Raw genomic sequence first — 22,668 nt, forward strand, 5'->3', positions numbered from 1 at the left:
GCAGCAGCATCCGGCTCCAACTTATGCCTACCCCTCTGCCGTAAACAGCGCGAGCTCCCAAGACACAAAAGCCCCTGCCCTCCACAGCCGCCTGGCAGGAGTTCGTGGCTGGGGGTGGGGCAGCCATCCACAAGGACTTGGTCTCTACAGCCACTGTCCCTGAATGCATCCCTCACCACGATCCCACCCCAGACCTTCGACACCCTCTATGCCACCCCATGGAAGGGTGGGGGACAGAGATGGGCAAGCCTGGGTATGGCCCGCTACACCTGCTGGGCCATCTGAGCAAGTCCCCCTGCCCCGCCCCAGCTCTGGGCCTGCAGAACACCTCTGGTCTCTACAAGCTCTCTACAGCCCCAAGCGAATGAGGGGCTGGCCAAGGAGGTCTCCAGATCCGCCTTGCTGGAATTCTGCAGCTTGTCCGCCTGGCATACGAAGGACGAGATGGGGATGGCCGGTTCTGAAGCTGCCACCGGGAACCCGAGATCTTGACCGGACATCCTCACTGACAGAGGGCACGCACGGCTGCCACTTTTGCATCTGAGTCACTGCCACCCCCTCACGGCCACCCCCTGTCCCCGGGGCAGCGCCACGAATAAGGAAAAGTGGCTCTGGGGATTTTCTGTGCTCCACAGCAGGAGCAGTTAGATCTCAGTGCAAATCCTTCCTGGATCTGGGGAGCGAGCTGCTGGCCGTGCAGCACTCCCCACATCTGACACACACCCCGCCCGCCCAGGCTGAGCAAAGTTCCATCCGGACTGGGGGCAGGGAGAGGACAGAGATGAAGGGGACGGGCACAGGGGGTTCACCAGGCATGCGATGGGGAGCATCAGAGAGGCTGGGCTGGGAATTTAGGGCGAGAAGGGCAAAGAAGGGAGGCAGCCGGTGCCGAGGGCACACCTGCCGGGGGCTCGTCACCGTGGAATGATTCGGTGGCCCTCGCCTGCCCTGAGGGGTGCACCAGCCAGGAGGGCTGGGTCTGCCTAAAACTTTCCACATCCGCAAAGCTGGACCCATCACAGGGATTCTGGAGCTAAATGGGGTCACAGGTCAGGTCCTCACCCAGGGACTGGCATGGAAGCTATGCAGAAGGATGCTGGTCATCCACAGGTCATCCATTTTTCCACCTGGAGCCCCTGAGAAGCAAGTGATCACCAAGGTCACCTAGCAAGTAGCTTCGACTAGCAACAGGGAGGAAAGGCTTCCTGGAGGATGACTGCCGCCAGAGGTGGCCTTTCGGAACTCATCCGGAACGGGGCTTGGTCCCAGCGTCCCAGGGGGACGGTCAGCGCCTCCTCCTTCCTGTTTAACTGGCACCACCCCAAGGATCCGGCCTGTTCTGCCCAAGGTCTCCGACACGGGAGCCGTGGGGTGGGGCCCACTTCCTGATCCTTGGCTGGCACTAGGGGATTAGGATGCTCAGCGGGCATTAGTGACTTGCAAGGGGAGTGGCAAGGACCTCGGGAGATGTGGACAGGCCCTGTGACTCAGGAGCACAGATCCCAGGCCCCTCCCTTGCCATCACAGCCCTGCCAGCATGCCGTTCACCCTGCAGGGCCCCAGCTGCTCCCGTGTCACTGAGGTGCCCGCCAGCATGCGGCTCGGCAGGCGCCAGCACCCAGGATTCACTCAGCAGTGCTCAAAGCCCTACACAAACGCATGCTGCCAACATTAGAGGAAGTCATTCACAGACGCTTGCACGGCGGGCTTCCTTCCCCTTACATAGACACGACAGAGTAGCAGACTCTCACGCCTGCTCAGGGCCCTCCGAGCCGTGCCCCATGCACAGCTGACGCCCCAGCTCCCAGGCACGCGGCAGGCTGCCGGGGATGCGCGGGCCCAGCCCTCGCCCCCAGACACAGCACTCCTGGCCTGCCTCCTCTCCAGTTCCCAGCCTGCATCCCGCGCGTCACTCTCGCTCAGGGTGCTTAATAAACATATTAAATAAATGACAGTGTCGCCACCACTGAGAACCTGCTGCATGCCAGGTGTGCGTCCCCGATAGGCACAGGGCCACCCGAGTATCCCTGAGCCCACTTAACAGCCAAGGAGATGAAGACTCGGAGACACGAGACGATGTGCCCAGCAGGTGGGTGGCGGGAGCAGAGGTCACGCTGGGCCTCCTGGCATGTCTCCAGGGCTCCTCCACTGGCCAGCAGGTTCCAGGGCTGTGCCACGGGGACGCCATGGGATGCCACAAAGATGCCTACCATGGCAGGCACCCAGACCCCCATTCTCTATCTCATGGGCACCGTCCCACAGGAAAAGGCACAACCTGGAGCACCTCCAGAGCTCAGGCTGCCCGAGTCTGACGGGCCTCTGCTCTGTGACCCAGAGAGAGAGGGCTGTGTCCTCAGGGACAGGCGCCAGGGCCAGCGAGCGCCCTCGTGCACGCAGTCGGCAGGGGCTGCACACAGACGGAGGGCGCCGGGCGCGTGTGAACACACGCACGACACAGACCACACCCCCTCGTCACCGAGACTGTCGAAAACCCACCCCGGACAAGGGCTCGGAGAAGTCGGCTCTCTCCCGCGGAGGGGCCTCGCTCCCAAGCGCACGCGACGGGCTCGCCATTCGCCATCGCGCCACAGCCCAGCGGTCGAGGCCGTTTCCCTAAAAGTCGAAAGCAAAAACGGCAGCTGTGCGGAGGGCACTTTTAAGCCATCGAATGTGACCAAGGGGAACGGGGTGTTCGGGTGGCTGCGGGGACTCCCACACACTCACACACTCACACACACACGTGGACACACACCCTCCTGTACGCACATTCATGTAGATGCACATTCTCGCACACACAGACATGCTCGCAGACACACACTCACACACTCATGTAGCCACACACTCTCACATGGACACACACTCACGTAGACACGCACGTAGAAGGGCGCACGCGCACACCCCGTGTCCCAACTGCGTCTCCTCCCGTCCACCTCCTCGGCTCCTCTGCAAGCCAAGCGCCCCGTGCCTCGCTCCACCCACACCCGGTGCTGTTTTCGGGGAGCCCGGTCGGGGTGACTGCTGAGAGGCCATGCACCACCCCCCTCAGCTTCCTGTGTCGTCCACAGCTCGGTTAACCGGAGAAGCTGCTGGCTGACTGCACAGCGGAGGGCTGGGGCTCGGCAGCAGGCAGGGGGCCCCCAGCCCCAGGCTCAGGGCGTTCCAGATACCCACTGACCGACTCACCCACTGTCCTGGAGCCTTCCCGGAACCCACCCCCAAAGAGCTCAGGGCAAGAAACGCAGGGTGGGGGTGGCCTCAAAAAGCAAGGATGTGGGTTTGGGATAGCTGAAAGAGGCCAGGGAGGGACGGGGATTGGCCACCTGGTGACCCTCAGGGCTCTGTCCACCCCGCCACGCTGAGGGGCTGGGAGTGCCGGGGGGAGGGGGGAGGCGGGGAGGGCAGGTCACTGCCAACCCCTGCCTGAGTCACCTCTCCCAACCCTCACCATCTTCCTCTCACTGCCAAGGACACTGAGGCACAGAGGGTCATCAGGCTGTCTGCCTGAGGTGGCCTGTGGCCAGACGCCCCTGCCCACCCCATCTGGCCCAGTCCCACAGCTCCAGGTGTCCCAGTGCTGCGGGGTAGGGCACAGAGTGACCCCAGCAGCATCCACTGTGGCGAGCCACATATGTCCGGGTGAGCTGCTGGGGCGGGGGTGGGGGGGGCAGCCCTGCATCTCGGCCCTACATTCCTGGGGCTGCTTCGGAAGCAGATACCTCAGGGCGGCTAAAGCCACTGGGACAGGAAGCAGCAGGCCTGAACCCCAGGCCCCCAGAGTCGGGAACAGCCAGGCAGCCCGGGTGTGGCCCTCGGGCCTCGCCTGCCCTGCCAAGGGTGTTCCCAGCACCCACCAGTCACTCCCGGGCACGCCCCAAGTAGGCAATGGGTGTCAGACCAACAGCGGCTGAGACATGGCACCATCCAGGTTTCATCCAGGCTGAAACCGCCACAGCCCAGGAGGACTGGAACACGCCTCCAGGAGGGCCACACGAACGCCGGGGGTGAAGGCAGGAGACTGGGCCGCTGGCTTGGGGGGCGGGGGGGGAGGTGGCCAACTGTGAACCGAGCAGGAGGGGGAAAGGGAACCGGAGGTCAAGGAGACAGGGCAAAGCAGGGGGGTGTGGAAATGCCTGGAGGGTGTTCAGGAACTGCTGCTGGCCTGGGGTCACCGAAGCTTCCGGAAGAGAGGGAAGAGGGCTATGGAAAAGGATTTGAGTCAGAGGGCAGAGCGCCTCCAGCACTGTTCCCAGGAGCCTGAGGGCGATGCCGAGGCTCGGGGCCTCTGCGGGGTTTGGCGCAGGGCGGGGACTACGTATCGGAGCATCGCAGGACAGAGTGACACTGGAACTGGCAGCCCGGGAGGCAGGGAGTCCAGCTGGGGGGCCAGCTCGGGAAATGGTGGAGAAGAGGGTGGGTGCGGGAGGGTGCGACCCCACCATTGGCAACGGGACAGACAGAGGACGCGGGCGAGCCGGCCTCAAGATCGCAGACCCACGCTCACCCTGGCGGCTCACCGAAACCCACCGCGCTCGGTGGGCCAGCGACCTGGGCGAAGCAGAGTGGACGGAGCCCAGTAAGCAGGCCACTGACTACACCAGGCCAAGCCGGCCTGGACCCCTCCTGCAGAGGATGCTGTCCCCGAGGGCACATTCTGAGTCTCCGTCCTGGGAGGGCAGCCGGGCAGGAGGACAGAGCCTGGAGCTCAGGCCTGGGGTCTGGCCTCAATTCCCCTCCCCCAGCAGGCTCACGGCCACCCCACTGGTGGGCGAAAACCCAGTGACCTGCCCGATGGGTCTGCGCCCCGGCCTGGGGCACCCACCGGCTCTACCAGGCGGCGACAACCCGCCTTTTGTTCTCTGGTCCCATTGTCTCCAATCCTCTCGCCTGCCCGCACGGGGCCAAAAGAGGGTTTCCAGAGGGATTTCTCAATGGGCTGGCAGACAAACATCCTGCCGGCGGGCCGGCTCCCCGCCTGGCCTGGCGAGGCCGCAGGGGGGTGGGGCCCACGATGCCCTGGAAACGGCGGTGACAGGGGTCGCTTTTCTAAACCGAGTGACGGGGCTGCGTGGTCCGACACAGGAGCTCGTCAGAGAAGAGGTGGTTCAGTCTCAGAAACTAACATCGGTGGGATCAATCCTTCCTGGCTCAGGCACGGCGCATCACCGCGCCTCGCGAACCCTCGTTTGCTTCTCCCAGCCGGCGTGAAGGGCACCTGAGCGTGTTGGGTTCCCCCCAGGGGAAACTGAGGCTCACAGAAGTGGCGGGACTTGCCCGAGATCAGCGCAGGCAGAGCCGGGTGCTGACTTCTTCCTCCGCCCCACGCCACCCCACTGCCGTGCTCTGCCCCTGCGTGACCTCGTCCGGTCTCAAAGGCAGACGCCCTTGTGTTCACTCACCCCAGGGAATGTCCCCAGGAGGGCACGTACAGGACTCTAATGACTCAGATACTGGGAGAGGCCGTGTCCCTCCGTACACGAAGGCAGTGCCAAGCCTGCCCCTCGGGGAGCCCAGACGGGGCACAGCAGCCCGCCTGAGGTCGCGGGCAGGGGCATCCGCGTGATGGAAGGAACGAGCAAAGGGCCAGTCGAACTGACAGACTCGAAGAGCAGTCACTGAAATAAAAAGATATTCTCAACATCTCACGGGGGGGAAAAGAAGGTGGAATTACAAACCAGAGGAATACTCTGTGGTAAAATTTTTTGAAAAGTGTGTCTTAGGATTCTTAAACGGAAGAAGGACATTAGGTGAACGCTAAGGAAATCTGAAAAAAAGCGTGGATTCTAGTTAATGTAATGTGTCAACGTTGGCTCATTAATTGTAACAAAAAGGCAATGCCACTCCAGGAAGCTAGCAACGGGGTAACCAGGAGCGGGTTTACGGAACTCTGGGAACTCTGTACTGCCCCCTCAGGAATTCTGTAAATCTAAAAACGGCTCTAAATAGCAAGATAGGTTTTTAAAAGTACACATCACAACTGTATCCACGTGACGGAATCTCATACAACTCCACGCGCACGCACAGAAATGAGTTCGGGGAAGGACAGACGCCATCTGAGTAAGGGTCTCCAGTCCGGCCATGGAGCCATGCAGATACCATGGTCCTGGCCTTGCTAATAATGCAAGCGGCTTCTGTAAGATGCCACCACGGGGGAGGGCGCACGGGGGCCCTTTGTGCTGCTGCCGTTTCTCCTGAGGCTGTAATTATTTCGGAATAAAAACCGAACAGAAGATGTGCACAGACTGCCCCCACCGCCCCCCGCTCAACTCCTCTCCCAGGAACAGAACAAAATGTTAGCATCAGTGCTCTCTCCAGAGCGTAGGATTTCAGCTTTTATTTCGATCTTGAACTTCCTAGGGCCTTCCAAGCCTTCCGCCACGAGCAATAGATTATTCAGGGGCAGGCGACACGGGCACCTCCGCCACCGATAAATGATAGGGGTAGGGGGCTGAGTCTGCAGCCTGAAAGGACCAGGCGAGATGGCGGCTAGAGGGGTGCCCCCCACCCGGCCGCGTAAGGATGCTTGCTGGGAATGATGCCTGAAGCACGCGAGCATCCTTGCCCCTCACTCCCTGCACGCCCCCTCCCACAGAGCACAGACAAAAGGGTGGCCACTTTGCTCCCCGCCCCCAGTGGGGTTCATACATCAGCAGAGATTCCGGCCTCCCGGCGGCCCCTGACAGGGGAACCCGGGATCAATCAGGAAAGCCGAGCTCAGGCCTGCAAGGGGGAGCCATGCGTCTCAGATCGAACCAGAAGCAAGGACAGCACCTGGGGCGTGTGATGAGAAAACTGCTACGTGGGCGCACGGCGAGAGTGAATCCTGTGTGGCTTGGGAGCCAAGGAATCCCGTAACGAGAGCTCTGCCAGGGCTCAACTTTCCAGTTCACGCAACTGTCCCACTGCCCATGGAGAGAAAGATCCCACGCAAAACCAGAATGTTCCCTTCACACACACATTCCAACAGCCCATCCTCCCGCGGGAAGGCAGGAAACACTCCAGTTGCTGACAGCCCATCACGGGGGAGGGACAGAGGCCATTGGGGGCTGGGGTCCAAGGCGACTACTTTCCTAAATTTTCTATAATCAACAGGCAGTGGTTTGGAAGATGGAGGTTATCGATAGGGAAACTGCATGGGCGCAGAGAGCAGCACGTCCCAGCTCCTCCCCTTCTACACCTGACCTTGGGCTGCACGACCTCTGTGTGCCTCGGCTGAGGAAACTTGCTGCCAGTGGGGGAAAACGTGTAGTGTCGTGTGGGCCAGACGAGTGAATACGCAGGTACCTGTGGGCTGCTATGTCACCCCCACTGTTAACTATGCACAGCCTGTGAGGTGGAGCCGATGGGCCCGCCCCAGCTAGCAGGGGCGGAGAGGTAAGGCTCGTGGGTTTGCGTGACTTGTCTGGGGTCCCACAGATAGACCCACTACCACAGCTAAGGGACAAGGACCCTCCCTCTGGACCCTCCCAGGTGCTGCAGACACTCAGAGCGCTGGCCAGGTAACCAAATCACCGCCTCACCTGGGACCCCCAGCGAGCGGGCCTTTGCCGAGCACGGCAGGAGGGCGGGCCAGACGGCCAGAGCCCAAGGCCCTTTTCCCTGACCCTCAGGCCCGAGGCTGGGAGATGGCCCTGCTCAGGGCTCAGGGGCCACGTTTGCCGCCCGGTGGCCTGCTTCCTCCTCCCTGCACAGAGCTGCTCTCCACGCCAGGCAGAACTTTCCCTCCGGACGCCCCCTACCTGTCTCAGGTGGTGCCTGGACCAAGGGTAATGATGACCCGACATAACTTCAGGCCCAGAGACGGGCAGCACTGGGGACCCTCAGGGACCTCTTAGAGATGCGGCCCAAGGCGGGATCCAGGACAGGCCCCCGCCCTCCGCTGGGTCATCTACAGAAACACCGCTTCCCCCAAACACACACTCACGCACAGATGTCAATTCAGAGAGACACCGAACCCCATCTGTCTCCTGAGCAGAGACAAGCAAGGTGCAGCCTGGGCAGGCAGGGGGAATGGGGCGGTCGGCAGGCACCAGAGGCACGGGTCCCATCTGCCACTAACACCCGTCATAGCTGGTGGCCCTCAGCGAGAAACCGCACAGCACAGAGCTGAGAAAACCTGGGGTGCTGGGTCACCGAAACCTCCACTCTCTACCCAGTGTGTAGGCAAGAAACTGAGGCACAGGCAAGGGGGGCACCTGTGACATCCCATGGGCACGGAGGGCTTTGTTTCCTCATCTGTCCGGTGGGGCCAATACCAACCCCTCTACCCAGCCCGCACCCCCCGGCCCAGCCCCCGAGGACGCCTCCTCCTGAAGCCCCTTAACCGTAAATGCGCATTTGGGGGAAGCATCTCTTTAATGAGGCACCATTTCCAGATACCAGCTTATCACTGTCACTCACAAGCATCTCCTTGTATAAGCCGCTCAGGGCCTGGAGAGGAACAGTGGGTGAGGCGCAGGGGCCCACCGGCTGCTCCTTCCACCACACCTGGTTCCCCAAAGGACACCAGGGGCCTCAGGGATGGCATGCCACCGCCAAGCCAACCTCCAGAGCTCGAGGGGTCCCCTGCCTTTCTGACCCAGGGTCCTGTGGGTGGGGGTAGGAAGGACTGTCCTAACAGGACAGAAATACACAGAACAGTGGCCAAGATCCTGGCCAGGCCCACCAGCCCCCAGCAGGGCAGACCCTCACAGGGACCTTCCCCTTCAGATTCCCCTCCTGGCCCCACTGGAGGCCCTAAGCCACCAGGGGTATCAAAAGGATAAACTCTAAGGACCGGAGTGGGGGTGCCAGGCTGCGTACCTGACGCAGCCACCTGCTTTGGGAGAGGCCCGCGTCACCGGCGACCAGGGGTTCAGAGCAGGGCCCCTTCAGCTCCCACATCCCTACTACCATCGATCACTCTCCCTTCCAAGACCTTCTCGTGAATCATGACCAAAAATAGCTGCAGTGCCTGATGTCACCAGCCAGAACTGTCCCGGTCAAGGCCTCTGAGGGAAACTGCTTGTTTCCTTATTAGAAAGAAAAGAAATTCAAGGATTTTACTGTACAGGAATTTACTCCAGCTCTTAGGAGGTGGCCCTTGGAGATGGCTAACCTAAGAGTCTGCTTCGCAGGGGACAAAGCCAGGCGGGGGAGGGGCGGGGGAGCAGGGCAGGCCCATCCCCTGCAAGCAAGTGCCTTAGCAAAGTCAGACCGTCACCCATTGCTCTCCTGCCAAACTACACCAGCCATGGGCCCCGTGGGCGACAGCCACAGGCCCGGAGGTCTGGGGGCCCCAGTGCACTGTGCTTTGTGGATGTGGGCGGCAGAGCAGCCACACCTGTCGTAACCGCCCCTGCCACCCCACTTCCTGGTCCCTGCCGTGAGCTGATGCCTCATCCCAGCTGCAGAAGTAGGACACGGCAGCAAGTAGTCACTGCAGCACGGAGTCCCACCCCACGGCAGTCGCAGAAATGTCCGCTAAGTGAACAAAGCCACGTCCTCTCCCCTGAGCCTCCGGGTCCTCATCAGCACAGAGAACGTGGCCAGCCCAGGCCAGTGTCCCTTCCATCTGCCCTCGGCCTTCTGAGTCACCCTGGCCATCATTCCTCTGAAGCCCCCATCATCTGCGCACCGCAGTCCCCATGGGCCTCTGAGGCCACATTCTCTGGGGCTGTCCTTCCCTCTTCCTCCAGCTGCCAATCATCAAACCACCAAGGGGCAAGTGGGGATGACGCTTGGGGAGACGGGGCATCTCAGGTGGAAACAGGACTCCCCCCTCCCCCCACGAGCATCCAGGATGCCAAAAACACCAGCTGGCACGCCAGTAAATTAGCACCTTTCGGAGTCAAACGTCCTTGGCTGGATGCTGTCCATCGGTCCAGTGCGTGACTGCCTTCTCCTCGCCCCCCGCCGCCAGCTTCGTTAAGGCACCAGTGTGTGCACATTTAGCCAGAGAGAAGGGAGCCCACGGACCTATTCAAAAGTCACCAGACGCCTGGTCTGTAGGAGCTGGGGGTAAGGATCACGGTTGCGATGCAAAAGAAAATTAGGAGACTTTCCCACTTTGATTCCGCTCCTGCTGGCAATGGCTGCTATGTCGCCGCAGCCACGGGAGTTGGCACGTGGGGCCTACGGTGGGGCAGGCTGGGGAAGCAAAGCCTTGGGGGTGGGAAGTGTGGGGTGGGCATGGCAAAGGATGCCTCCTGGCTGCCAAGTTCCAGTTCCAGGTCAGATCACTCCGCCACCTGGGCAAGCACCTGGAAGGCGAGGGCCTACGGCCGGAAACTGGGCCACTGTGGGCCCCGAAGGCCCCAGAGCAGCAGGAATGTCCAAAACCCCAAATGGCCCTGGTCCAGCTGGATGGGGTATGGAAGAAGGGGCTGAGCCAGGAGGCTGGGACCAGGGAAGACCCAGGCTTCTAGAATATTCTCAACTTCCTCCAGGGTCTCTGAGCCACCGTGAACCTGGTCCAACTGCCTCGCCTCACAGATGGGTAAACTGAGGCCCAAGGAAAATGGGGCAGAAAGGAAATGACAGAGAAGTCCAGGAAGCTAAGATTTGCATGAAAACATCTATCCAACCCTAAACTACTCACATCAACACAACTTCAAGAAAGAGGCGCAGGGGACGTGACCTCTGAGGATGGAGGGTGGAGTGTGGGTGGGGGGTGAGGCACAGCCTGCTGTCCAAACCTGCTGGATGACAGGCACAGACCGAGACTGCCGGGCGTCCAAGATGCCTGGTCAGCAGAGGGACGAGGACCTTAATTTCATGCTGTGTCTCTGCATCCTGCGCGGAGCCTCCCACCGCGAGCACACATTAAGTTCATTCATGTTCAGTTTTTAAAGGCTTCAGGGAGGAGCCTCACTAACCTTCCTCTTGGGCTTCTGGGTCTTTCCTGGGCCACGGACCACTCTCAGCCTCTGATGAAAGTTGTCGGTCGTGGGCCAGGAAAAGTGCATGAGTACAGTCACCTTGGGGTCATGACTGCCGGGTAAGGAGTCCATGGGTCAGTGCAGAGATGAGGACACAGCTGGCCCTGAAGGATGCAGGGGCCACCAAGGAGCCAGAGGAGGCACTGAGCTGGCCCGGGCCTCTCCCTCCTGTCACAAGACCCATAAGAAAGCCCCAGGCCCGGAGGCCCGGAGGCCCCAGTGCCCCTGCCTATGCCACGGCTCCCCCTCTGCCGGCTCTTGCTCAGAGAGTTTGGGGTACTTTCACCCTGCACCCCCACAGCATCCCAGCCCCGCACGCTGGGGAGCGCTCACTTTGCCCATAACCAGGCTGCCCTCCTGGGAACAAGGTCGAACTCCACGGGAAAGGATTAAGAAAGGACTCGAAGGGAAGAGCTAGGGGAAAGCAGACCCCCCCGCCGCCGGCTCCAGACCACCGGGGATGGGGACCTCGGCAGGAGGGCAGGGAGCATTCCCAGGGACTCCAGGCCACACTGCAGGGGCTGCTGTCTACCTGGCGGTCGGCAGGAGGCACTCCGAGGTGGGCAAAGGCTGCAGCGGGCGGAGGAGGCAGTAGAGGCTGGAGGCTGGCTCATGGGAACTCTCGGCTCCGGCCAGGACACGCTCCCAAGAATCGGGGTGGCGGGAGCAGCCTGGGGCCCTAGGGCTGTCGGGGTGCTGGGAACCTCCAGAGCGTTGACATCAGGGATTCCCCCACCCACATGGCTCCATCGCCGTCAGCAACTGTCCTTGCATTTCCAGGGCAGGACGATTTAGAAGGGGCTTTCCTCTGACTGCCCGGCCAGCGCCTCACCCAGGCCTTCAGAGGGGGCTAGGCGGCACTGATGTCACCCTGAGCCCCCCACCACACACACACTGCAGGCACGGTGAGCAGTGGGGCCAGGGGCGGGGCCAGAGCCCCAGGTGGGGCAAGTAATGGCCTCATCACCAGGGACTGGCTAGAGTAATGGCCCGAAGCTGGACCCAGGCTCATTTAACCCCGAGACAAGAGATGGCAAGACTACCCACCGCCCGCCACTGCCCACCGCCCACCACTGCCAGCACCTCAGACCACCAGGGGTGCAGAGGGCAGGGGCGAAGCCATGCCCAAAGCTGCTGAGAGCCGGGACAGGGAGGGTCTACGGCCACACCAGGATGCTTCCCACGTGGAGAGAGCGAGGGGACAGAGTGCTGGCCAGCCTGTGTCCATCCCTCCGCCACCCTGCCCACTCCGCCCTGCTGTTTTAAAGCTACGCTCTTTGATTTCTGACCCTGCAGGCCTCTTAGCCTCATTTCGAGGATAAGGAGCTGGTGGCTGGGAACAGGGGTCTGGGCTCTGCGGGGGCAGGCCTCAGGAGCCCCATGGAGCCATGTGGCCTGTCCTGGCTTGGGTTCTGGCACATACATGTGAACCCACACAAGGCCACCAACAGAAGTGACATCCACAGCTGCAGGTAAACCGCCAAGAGCCCAGCTCTAGGCTCCTACGGATGCTGGGCAGAGGAGGATGACTGGTCACACATCCTGCAGCCGGCCATCTCCAGGGGCTGACCTAAGCCTCACTGGGAGGGTGGGCTTTCAGTGGGCCATCCTGCCAGCAGACCCAGCTGGGCACCTGGGGCAAGCCAGTCCGGCTGCGGGGGTACGGGAGGTGTCTCTGACACCATGCTCAGGTATCAGAGCTGCCTTCTGGGGACAAGTGAGAGTCCCACGGCCTTGCTCGGCCCAGCGAGGAGTTGTCTAGATCAGGGCTGCCTGACAGAACCCTCTGGAATGGCGGAAATGTTCCTTCACTTCACTGGCAGCAAGGGCCGAAGCTCTTACGAGGGCTTAGTGCAACTCAGAAACTGAAACTTTTCATGTGACTTGGTTTCCATTAAATTGAACTGAAGCAGCCACTCGCGGCCAGTGGACAGCTCAGGGCTAGAGCCAGGAAACCTACGAGCAGTGGGAGGGCCACCCGTGAGGCAAAGGGCACAGGAGCACAGGTGAGAGAAGGAACCCGAACCCAGAGGCCACCGAGTCAGCAGGATGGTGACGAGCAGGACACCGGAAGCCTGGGCCTCAAGGTCAGGAGCAAGAGGTAGAGGGACCCTGGGGGCTTGGCCCGGGGTGACATTCCCACCAGGGGCAGGAGGTAGGTGGACAGGCAGCTGGAAGCTGCTCTCGGGGAGGTCCTGTGCTAGAAGGCAAGCCGGAGTGGGCGTCAACAAACACCACTGAGAGGTCAGGATGGAAAGAGGCCGCTGCACCAAACCAGAGCTGCCTGCCCCGGGGGCCAGAGCTGCCCGGGGCCAAGAAGCAATGAGCAATGGATGTGGGGGAGGCAGCCCGGCCCCTAGTACTGCTTGGAGAACTGCGTGGTGGAGGGAGGGAGCCCGAGGAGCCGCGGGGCAGTGGGGACAGGATTCTGTTTACTGCTGTGGACTAGGAAACACGAGCCTGTTCACAGGGGAAGCAGCCAGGAGACCCGAGCGGAACAAGAGTGGGAGACAGTGGCGGGGGGAGGTCCCACGGGAGGGCTGGAGAGGGGAGGACGCAGCCCTCCTCGCCAGCCAGGACAGAAGGCGTCGAAAGAGGGGGAAACTCATCACTTCATTTTCTGTCCCGTATAAAAGTGGTATGTGCACATTCCAGAAAATGCGGAAAACAGAGAAAGGCCGGGGCGGGATCTTCCCATTGTCCTACCAGCGACAGGAGACGTGAAGCGGCTGGGAAATCAAGCCTTCTTAGAGCCCAGCGCGGGCAGTGTGGCCGGAACCCACGACAAAGGGCCACTCCCAGAGCGGGCTCATTAGGGACGGGAGCCGTGCCGTGACACCGGGTGCATTCAGGGCCCGCACACAATCGGGCCCTTGTGGGGGGCGGGGGCAGGTGCTCCCATGCCTCTGATCCCAAGACAAGAGTGAGCCTCCTTGCCTTACAGCCCGGAGCCAGCGGAAAGACAGGCTGGGGGAGACAAAGAGATGCTTCCCCTGACAGTGGATGGGCTATTTTTGGAAATGGGTCGACTCTGCTCCATAGCTGCTGTCTCGGTACTACTGGCCCTGCCCCCATCTGTCCCCCTGAGTGCTGCTTAAAAAGGCCCCCACCCCATCTGGGCAGCCCAGCACCCCACAATGGGGCTGGCAAAGGCAGCACCTGCACGGTGATATCTGGCAGGCTAAGACAGCTCCCAGGTGGGAGACGGCTGGGTTTGTCCAGAGCTCTGGAAATGCAAGGCCAGGTTCAAAGCCAGCTTTACACTGCTGCCAGGCAGCCCCCGCTGAGCGCACCAAAGCCATCTCCCTAGGCGTCCACATGGCCAAGGTCGGTGAGGGGACAACACAAATGGCCCATTTCTCACTCACAGCTAATGACGACTGACACCAGCCTCCCAGCCCAGCCAGCCAGGCTCTGTCATGCCTCACTGTGGGGCAGTGTCCTTGCCCGCCAGCAGACACCGAGGCTTTTCTGCTAGAGCTCCCCACAATGCCCAGGGAGCTTCCACAACCACTGAAGCCTCCCCGGCCAGTGGGGCCGCCTCTGGGGGCCCATTCAGGCCCCGGCATTTTCAGAGCTCCCAAATAGCATCTATCTAATACATCGCCGAGGTCAGGAATCGCTGATCAAAACAAGTGTGTATTTTTTTAGTAATTCAGAGGAAACAGGGGTGTGACGATCACCACCCTCGGGGGTAGGTCGAGTTTTTCTGTTAACAGCTGAAGACCATTTGGTGCCAAATGGAGCACATGAGAAGGAGAGGCTGGTGGCCAACGAGGTTTGACCACTGTTGGGTTTGGAACAAGAGAGAGTGCTGTCCAGTGCCTCAGGGCCACCACTTTCTTCCCAGCGTTTACTGAGCACCAGTCCTACCTGCCAGGAAGACCAGACCCTGCCCTAGAAGGACATGGACCAGGACACAGGACCACAGACGGAGGCACCTCAGGTCTGCGACAGGCGGCCTTGACCTGGGAACCGGGGAGCCGGAGCTCAGCACCCTCCACTGCACCAAACCCATCACTTAGTCCCATGACAGGCGGTCGAGTGGCAGAGGTCATTCCACCAAGCTCCTGGTGTGGCCCTGTACAAGGACGGGCTGGTCAAGGAGGGGTCTCGGCCTCAGCCTGCGCTGGACAGAGCAGCACCTGTACGTCGCCACCTCGCCCACTCTGGGTGCTCAGCCCTGAGACCTGCCCCAAGCTGTGCACCAAAACCAGACAAGAGACCGAAGCACGACTGTGACCAGCGAGAGGCAGGACAGGCAGGGCAGGTGGCCCTTCTGTTGTGGCTCTGTCTGTCACAGAAACTCTGAGTCAAGGGCCAGAGAATACCAGGATCTCAGGGACCCTCGGCACAGTCCTCGGAGGACCCCTATTTTACAGATGGGGAAACGAGGGCCCGGAGGGAGGTAGGGACTCGCCCCGGGTCAGGCCACGGCTGGGCTGAAGCTGCTGGTTCTGTCTGTGTCATCCATTCTGCAGAGCAGTGCTGGGTGGCCCAACTGTACCCACAAAACCCCAGATGTGGGCAACATGTTTGCTGATGGGGCCATTCGCAGGCCCAGCAGATAATCCATCTGTATATTTATTAAGTGGGGAGCAGGAGAAAGGGAAGGGATGGGCCGTGTGGAAGGTCCGAGCTCTGAGAGGGCCCCGAACAGATAGCTCTGGAGCCCCTCGGAAAAGCCCATCAGAGAAGGCCACAGAGGATGGGCAGAAAAGGCAAAAAGGCTTAAGAAATACAAATCACCGGTTATAACAGTCACGGGATGTAAAGTACAGCGTAGGGAATGTAGTCGAAAACATCGCAATAACCACGCGTGGTGTCAGGTGGCCACGAGACTTATTGGGGTGACCACTTCGGAAGGTATATGTAAATGTCTAGCCACTCTGCTGTACACCTGAAACTGATGATTACGGTATACCAATTATAACTGAAAAATAAATTTTAAAATTACGATCATTAAGAAATTGTTTTAATTAAGGGAACAAAAGGCCACAGCTAGAAGAGCCCACAGCTGCAAAAGCCCAACCTCGGGACTTAGGGGGCGACACGGGTCCAGTGGGAGGAGCTACACAGACCCCACTCGCCCCAGCCCTGCCCACTCCCCAACCCCTGGGTCCTGACCACCAGGTCAAACGCCCGCTGCGTGCCAGGCTCCGACTGCTCCTCCCGCCACGCCTGGCCTCTCCCCGCCCGCTCCGCCTGCACTAATCTGCTCCACCCACCGGGCCTGCTCATTCCCATTTCAGTCACCTCTCACCCGCCCCCCCACCCGGCTCCTCAAGAGGTTGACGTAGGAATCGGGGAGCTTCTGAGAGAGAGAAGGGCGTGACGACACCACACCGGGAGGAGAGGGTCACCCCGGCACCCGCAGCCTCCCCAGTCACTGCCACGGCGCCTGGCCCCGTCCCCGCCTCCACTGAACTGGTGGGACCTGCTTCTCCGCCCTGAACCTTCCCCGTAGCCCAGGCGGGATCCCAGTGGGGCCCAGCAGGGCTCTTCCCACTTGTGGGAAGCCGGTGACATAAACTGTCACTCTCAGCACCATGCCAGGCACCAAGCCGGTGACATAAACTGTCACTCTCAGCACCATGCCAGGTTCTACCCAGAAGACATTTTTGGAACCCGCCCCTCTGCCAAGGCTGGGAGTCGAGAGGACTCGGCCAGGGCCGCACAAGCTCAGAGGCAGAGACGGTGGACCGAGGGTCCATGGGGGTGGTCCCGGGGGCTCCAGCACCCAGGTGGCCAGGTCTGGGACACGGCCCCTTCCCCAGAAGTCTCCTGAGTACCGAAGAGCTCCGTACGGTTCCGGCGGATGTCCGGCTCCCCCCGCACTTCCGCCGCCCCAAGACCCCACCAGCCACAGATGCCGTGCCCTTAACAATGGCTCTTCCAGAGGGAGGGAGGGGAGCCCCTCCAGTAAACACACTCCGACTCTAAGAGGCGCCACACCACAGCAGAGAAGGGAGAAGCCCATCTTTGAATTCAGGAAACAACAAATGACGGCAAAGGCCTCTGGCCGACGGGAGGCAGGAAGGAGGAAGGGGAACACCCCCCCACTCCCCAGGGCCACTGGCCTCTGCTTCACTGAGATGATGCCCACGCCTCCGGTTAAACATCCCAACAGGGTAGAGCCTGAGGACACTTACAAGTAATCAAGCCTGCCCCCCCCAGAAGAGCTGGAATCGACGGTGACTTATTCAAGACTAGGCATCCATCACCAGGGGACTCAGTTCAAGACCTGCCCCAGACCCCTGACCCACCTGCCCCCACTGGCCTGTGGAGGCAGGGGACAGTGGCAACGTGTGACAGCGACGAGCTCCAGGTGCTTGCTAGAAGGGGGATCATTCCTGACTATTCATGATCAAGGGAGCATCATGTCCCTTTAGCAGACAAGCTTGTTCCTCTGTCACCATGCCTTTGAGGAAGTCACCGAGGTCCCCCCCATCATGCCCCAAGGAGATGGGAACCACCAACCTCCCAGCTCTGAAGGCGCACAGCGGTCCCTGCACAGACCCCAGGCACAGACCCCAGGTACTGACCCGGGGACCCAGGCCGCAGGCGTGGGCGGAGCCGCCATGGCCGTGACTGTTATGTGAGCCGGGACAGAGTGAGACTGCAGAGAGCGTGTCGCCCACAGGCGCTGCCCCACCCGAGCCCCCCACCGCTCAGGACTGGGAGACCTCAGCGGCGAGGTCACACGGAGGCAGACAGGGACCGGGGCTGAGTGGAGGAGCAGCGCCTTGGAGCAGACCTGCCTGGTCTGTCACTGCTATGGCCTCCCCGTGGGCTCCAGCTTCCTCCCCTGCTGTCCCCTGCCCGGCCTGCTCCAGGATGGACCCCAGATGAAAGCCCCTGCACTGCCACTGCCCAAGCCAGGCTCCATGGATCACTGTGTGTGTAGCGCTCAGAACTAGGACAGAGTAATGACTCAATAAACGTTTGCCATTGTTTCCCTTCCTGCTTGAAGGACAAACTCTGTCAACAACCGGCTGCCCTCCCACCTCCGGACCCTTCTCTACTCTCTAGTCTCCACTCACAGCCGGATCCCCAGTGCTGCCTGGGGTGTCCGGTCGCACTGGGGTCAGCAACGCCCCTTCCCAGGTGTCCAGGCCGGTGCTTACCCACCGCCCCTCACGGGGAGCTCCTCACCTCCAGAGGCAACCTGACCCTCCCAGACCTCGCCCGCCTGTGGGCACCAATGTCCCAACCACCGGAACTTTGGGGCTGTGCCCGCGGGCACCCCCCCTCCACCCCGCATGCAGCGCCGATGCCCTGGGGCTCACAGATCCCCTCTCCGCCGGGCGGCGGCCCCGACCCCAAGGCTTTCTTCGCACCTCTTTTTTTCACGTGCTGCGGCCGCCAGTCCCTGTGCCGCCCCAGCCCCCACACGCGGTGAGCGCACCCCACAGGCCCTGGTTCTCCCGCCCTTCAATAGGACAAGGACTCACTTGGTTCAGACACAAAGCAGGCACAAGGGTTCCCCTCAAAAGCCTGGGAGGGGGGGTCCCCTAGGCCGACCCCAGAAGGCAAATCTGCAGGAGTGCAGTGGCGATGAAGTTCCCTAAACCCGCCGTTTAAGGCCCAGCCCTAGGACCAGGGTGCTCACCTCGGACACGGATGAGGACACAGAGGCCAAGGCGCTCCCCACTCACACGGCAGGCGGCAAGGCCAAGACCTCGGCGCCTCTGACCTGACGCCACAGCCCTAAGCAGCAGGCTGCACTGCCCCTGAGCTCACCCAGGCCTGAGTGCTCCAGCCGGGAGGAGGGGGGCGGCTATGCTTCCCGGTTCACTCACATCGCTATGCTCCCTTTCCCCTCACCCCAAGGGCGGGTAGCGGCTTCCCACTTTGCAGATGAGAACACAGAGGCCCACAGACGTTCCAGAGCCGGCCCGAGGTCCCAGGCTCCGAATCCTCTGGGCTGATGACGTGACGAGCATGGTGTGGAAATTCCCCACGGGGAACCACAGATCGTGAGCGACAGAGGATTTCCTTGCTATTCATGACACTCTGGAGATGATATTATACCAAGTGTGTCCCGGGAGCTCAGAGTCCAGGCCACGGGTGGGGGTCTGGGGGTCCCCACAGCAGATGGAAGCCAGCCTGGCACAGACGTGAGGGAAAGGGAGCACGAGCAGCGAGGAGGGCTCGCCCGCATGGAAGCCGGCGCCGGCCACCTTCCCACCCCACCGGTGCTGCTTCGTGCCAGGAAACAGGACACCAGCGTGAGGCTCAGGGTCTCACTTCTGGAGAAGACATGCCACACCTTGGCCACTCAGGTCCCGCCCCTGGAGTTCCCTCGCCACACCCCTGTGTCCACCTACAGATCCCAGGGTCCCACCCAGGGCCAAGCTCCAGGGAAGCCTTCCATTGCTGGTGGGGCCTCTCCTGGGGGTCCCTCCCCATCCCACGGAGCCGGACTGTCCCAGCCTAGAGGGGCAGCAGGCACAGGGCAGCTGGCTGACTCTGATGAGGGAGACCCAGGATTGACCCCAGACACCCCACCACCAGCCCCGGGGACCCAGAGCAGGTCACCGCACCTCTCCAAGCCTCAGTTTCCCATCTGCACTATGGGACCACTCAGGGCCTCTGGACAGAATAGAGCTGGGGCTGGGGAGTTCTCTGTGGTGAACCGGGAAGTTCTGGGCACACCCTGGTGCCCCCCGGGTTACCAGCCTCTGAGCCTCTCAGGGCGAGCCCTCCTTTTGTGCGAGTCCAGCACCCCCAGGCTGCTGGTGCATGGCCGGGGTCAGGCTGGGGAGGGAGTGGAAAGGCCTATCTAACCGCCCCGTTGTCTTCTTCGCTGACCTTTGCTCCGGGCTGGGCTGGGTTTGGGAAAAGCCTCCTTATTAGTCTCCTGAGCAGGAGGCCAGGAGCTGGGAGGCCCCTCGTGAAAGACCTATTCAGAGCAGCGGCTCTGTCTTTTTTTAAAGGCCCAGACCACCCTCGCTCCACCCTCCCTTTAAACCAACAAAAACAGGCTGGAGAACAAACCCATCTTATTTTGAGAAGCCTGAATTTTCAATCCAAACTTTTAAAAGTAAACAGGGCCATACAAAGGCTTGCTGAGGCCCTGGTGTCCTTAGGTTAGCTAAAGGGGAGTGGGCCCCTGTGGTGGGGGGAGGGGACAGGGGACAGACCAGCACAGAAACATGGGGGGAGGGGGCATTCCAGTTGGGAAGGGCACGGGAGAAATTGCTGGAAATGCTTTTGTTTGAAAATCACATCAGTTCAAGGAGGAAATCTGGCTTTCTGGTGCTTGGGGGTTCACTTGCCTCAGTTTGCCCACTGGATTATGGCAAAAGAGAACCCTTGTCCAGACTGTAACTGGTCCAACCCTGCCCTCTGTCAAAATCGAGGGGGAGAAAGGCCTATTAGCATTCACATTCAGAGGCCAGCCCAGCCCAGCCCAGCCAAGGACTGCCTTGAATACAGATGGGCCACCTTCCCACCACCGCCTCCTGGGGCCTTTCAGGGCACCCAGCTGGCTGCAGGTACCCCAAAGCTTCCAAGAAAGGACTATGGGGCCACCATTCCCCAGGCTTATTGGCAGGTGCAGCCAGACACAAACATTCAGATGACTGCTCTGTCTAATCACCAAAGTCGTAATGAGAACACCAAAGTCCTCCAAAGGGGTCCCTATTATTTTTCAGGAGGAGCCTTGGAAGAAATAGGCAAGGCAAGAATTCTGATCATGCTTAGACCTACTGTGTGCAGGTCCTGACCTCCCTTGACCTCCCACGGATAAAAAGAGTGTTCTGGAATTACACTTTACAGGAGAGCAAAGAGAGGCTCTGCTAAATTCGGAGAAGCAGAGATTCAAACCCAAGACAGCCTGACCCCTCTCGGTAACGGGGTTATCGACCACCTGCTCAGCGGTCCCCGATAAGGAAGTGAAACTTTCCTGGATGGGAGAACAAGGGCAAACCTGGGCTGAGAATCAAGAATAGGGAGTCACCAGTGTCTGCTGACAAACAGCATCAGTCGACGTGACCATGGGCCAGAGCTACAAGCCGGCCAGGGCCTAGGTAGTGGATGACCCCAGAGGCCCCAGCCCGGTGGCTGGAACTGAGACCCTTCCGGTTTCAGTTGTGTTCTCGGGCAACGCTCAGAACCTCGGAGCCTGCACCTGCTTGTCTGTATCCCGGGGATAACACTACTTGCCAGGGCTCCTGGGAGCGGGAGCTGAGACAAGGTCCGCAAGGCACAAGCCCGGAGCCAGACTCCACTTCCTCTACCACTCAGGCTGAGGCTCGTCATCTGTCTCATCTGCAGCCTGCTCTTCTCTCAACTTAAAACTACAAGTCCAAGGACAGAAAAGGCGTTTCTAAGAGAAGGGGCCTTTGCTTGTTTCCAGGCATCTTATTTACGTTGCTGGGAGAACATCTCAAGGCCACACATGACTTTAAGAGACAAAACTAAACAGTAACAACCCCGTCTGCAACTCAAGTCTGTGATAATGATGCTGAATTTTTATTTCACCCCAAAGCACAGCTTTGCCCCCCCACGAAATCTGCAGCAGTCCTGTTCCAAGTGTGGGGGGACTTGGGGGGTCGGGGGCATGGATTCTGAAGGAAACGTCATACCTCGACCCCCGCCCACCCCGGTAGGGCGGAAATCCTCAGGTGTAGCCCAGTCCTCCTCTCCTGCATCACTCGCTGCTGCGACTGACACTCTGAGCCAGACAGGGTCCGAGTCCCCAGTCCAAAAGGTGACAGAACTTCCTTGAAAACGTGCTATGACACTCAAACACTTCCGCGCGCTGCAGGGAACCACTCTCGCCAAGTGCCGTCCATGACGCAGCTGAAAACATGTCGTTTCCCAGCCAGCAGAACTGCAGCAGTCCCTCCTTCAGACTGTATTTGGGGAAACCGAGGCCCAGAAATCCGACCCTCCCGAGGCCCCCCAGAAGGCGAGGCCAGAGAAGCTGGGACTTGAGCTCTTCACTCCCAGACCCTGAAACCCAAACACATTAAACCGCCTAACTCTGAGCTACGGCCACTGGCCTTACAGAGCCTGTGGTGGGAGGTTGGGGGTGAATACAGAGTTACAAAAAGTAATCCGAGTTGTAGTAGATTGCTAATCAGTAACAAAATATCCCTCTCGACCCAGTCCTGCCCTGAACTCACAGGCTGGAAAGGTAAATAAAGGAAAAACTGTGCTACACTAACTAGCACCCCACCTCCTGGGTCCAGTTCCCACCTCAGGCCCCACCCCAAGGTGCCTGCAGAGGCCACTTACTTGGCCACCAAACCAAAGAGAGAGGTTCCTCCCCTGCTCGGGTTGTCACTCTGGAGAAGAACAGTCATTTAAGGCCTAGATACATTTTCTCTGAACTAGGAAAGCTTTTAAAAGAACCAGAAAGGGCTGTTTAATCTCCACCTTCAGGCAAACAGTTCAGGTAGCTGCAATTGTCTGTCACCAGAACTGGGAGCCAAGCCACCAAAAATGTGGAGGAACAGGGAGGCAGAAGGAGTGAGGAGGGCGGGGAATGGGGGCCTTGGCCCCGTTTCACAGACCCAGTGGGGGCTCCCTGCAGTCAGGGACACCTCCCGGAAGGAAGTGGCTGAGCTTTCCCCAGGCCAAAGGTCCTCCCACCCACGCCCTGGCCACCTACCACCCTGGCACTTCCTGAACTGGCTACCAACAGTTTACAAATGTCTCGAGGCTTTCTTTCCACCTCAAATCCCAGAGCAGGGATCACTGTCTCCGTTCTACAGATAAAGAAACTGAGGCATGCAGAGGG

At 60.5% G+C, this 22,668-nt stretch overlaps 1 protein-coding gene across 2 annotated transcripts in view; it reads right to left on the reverse strand.

The window, feature by feature from the left end:
* The window catches only part of CCDC85C (coiled-coil domain containing 85C), a 75,283-nt gene that overhangs the window by 50,915 nt on the left and 1,700 nt on the right, over nucleotides 1–22,668 (reverse strand). The gene's annotated exons all lie outside the window — the stretch shown is intronic.

Source organism: Pteropus medius, unplaced genomic scaffold (genome assembly GCF_902729225.1).
Source record: "Pteropus medius unplaced genomic scaffold, Ma_sr-lr_union100, whole genome shotgun sequence".
Lineage (NCBI taxonomy): Eukaryota > Metazoa > Chordata > Mammalia > Chiroptera > Pteropodidae > Pteropus > Pteropus medius.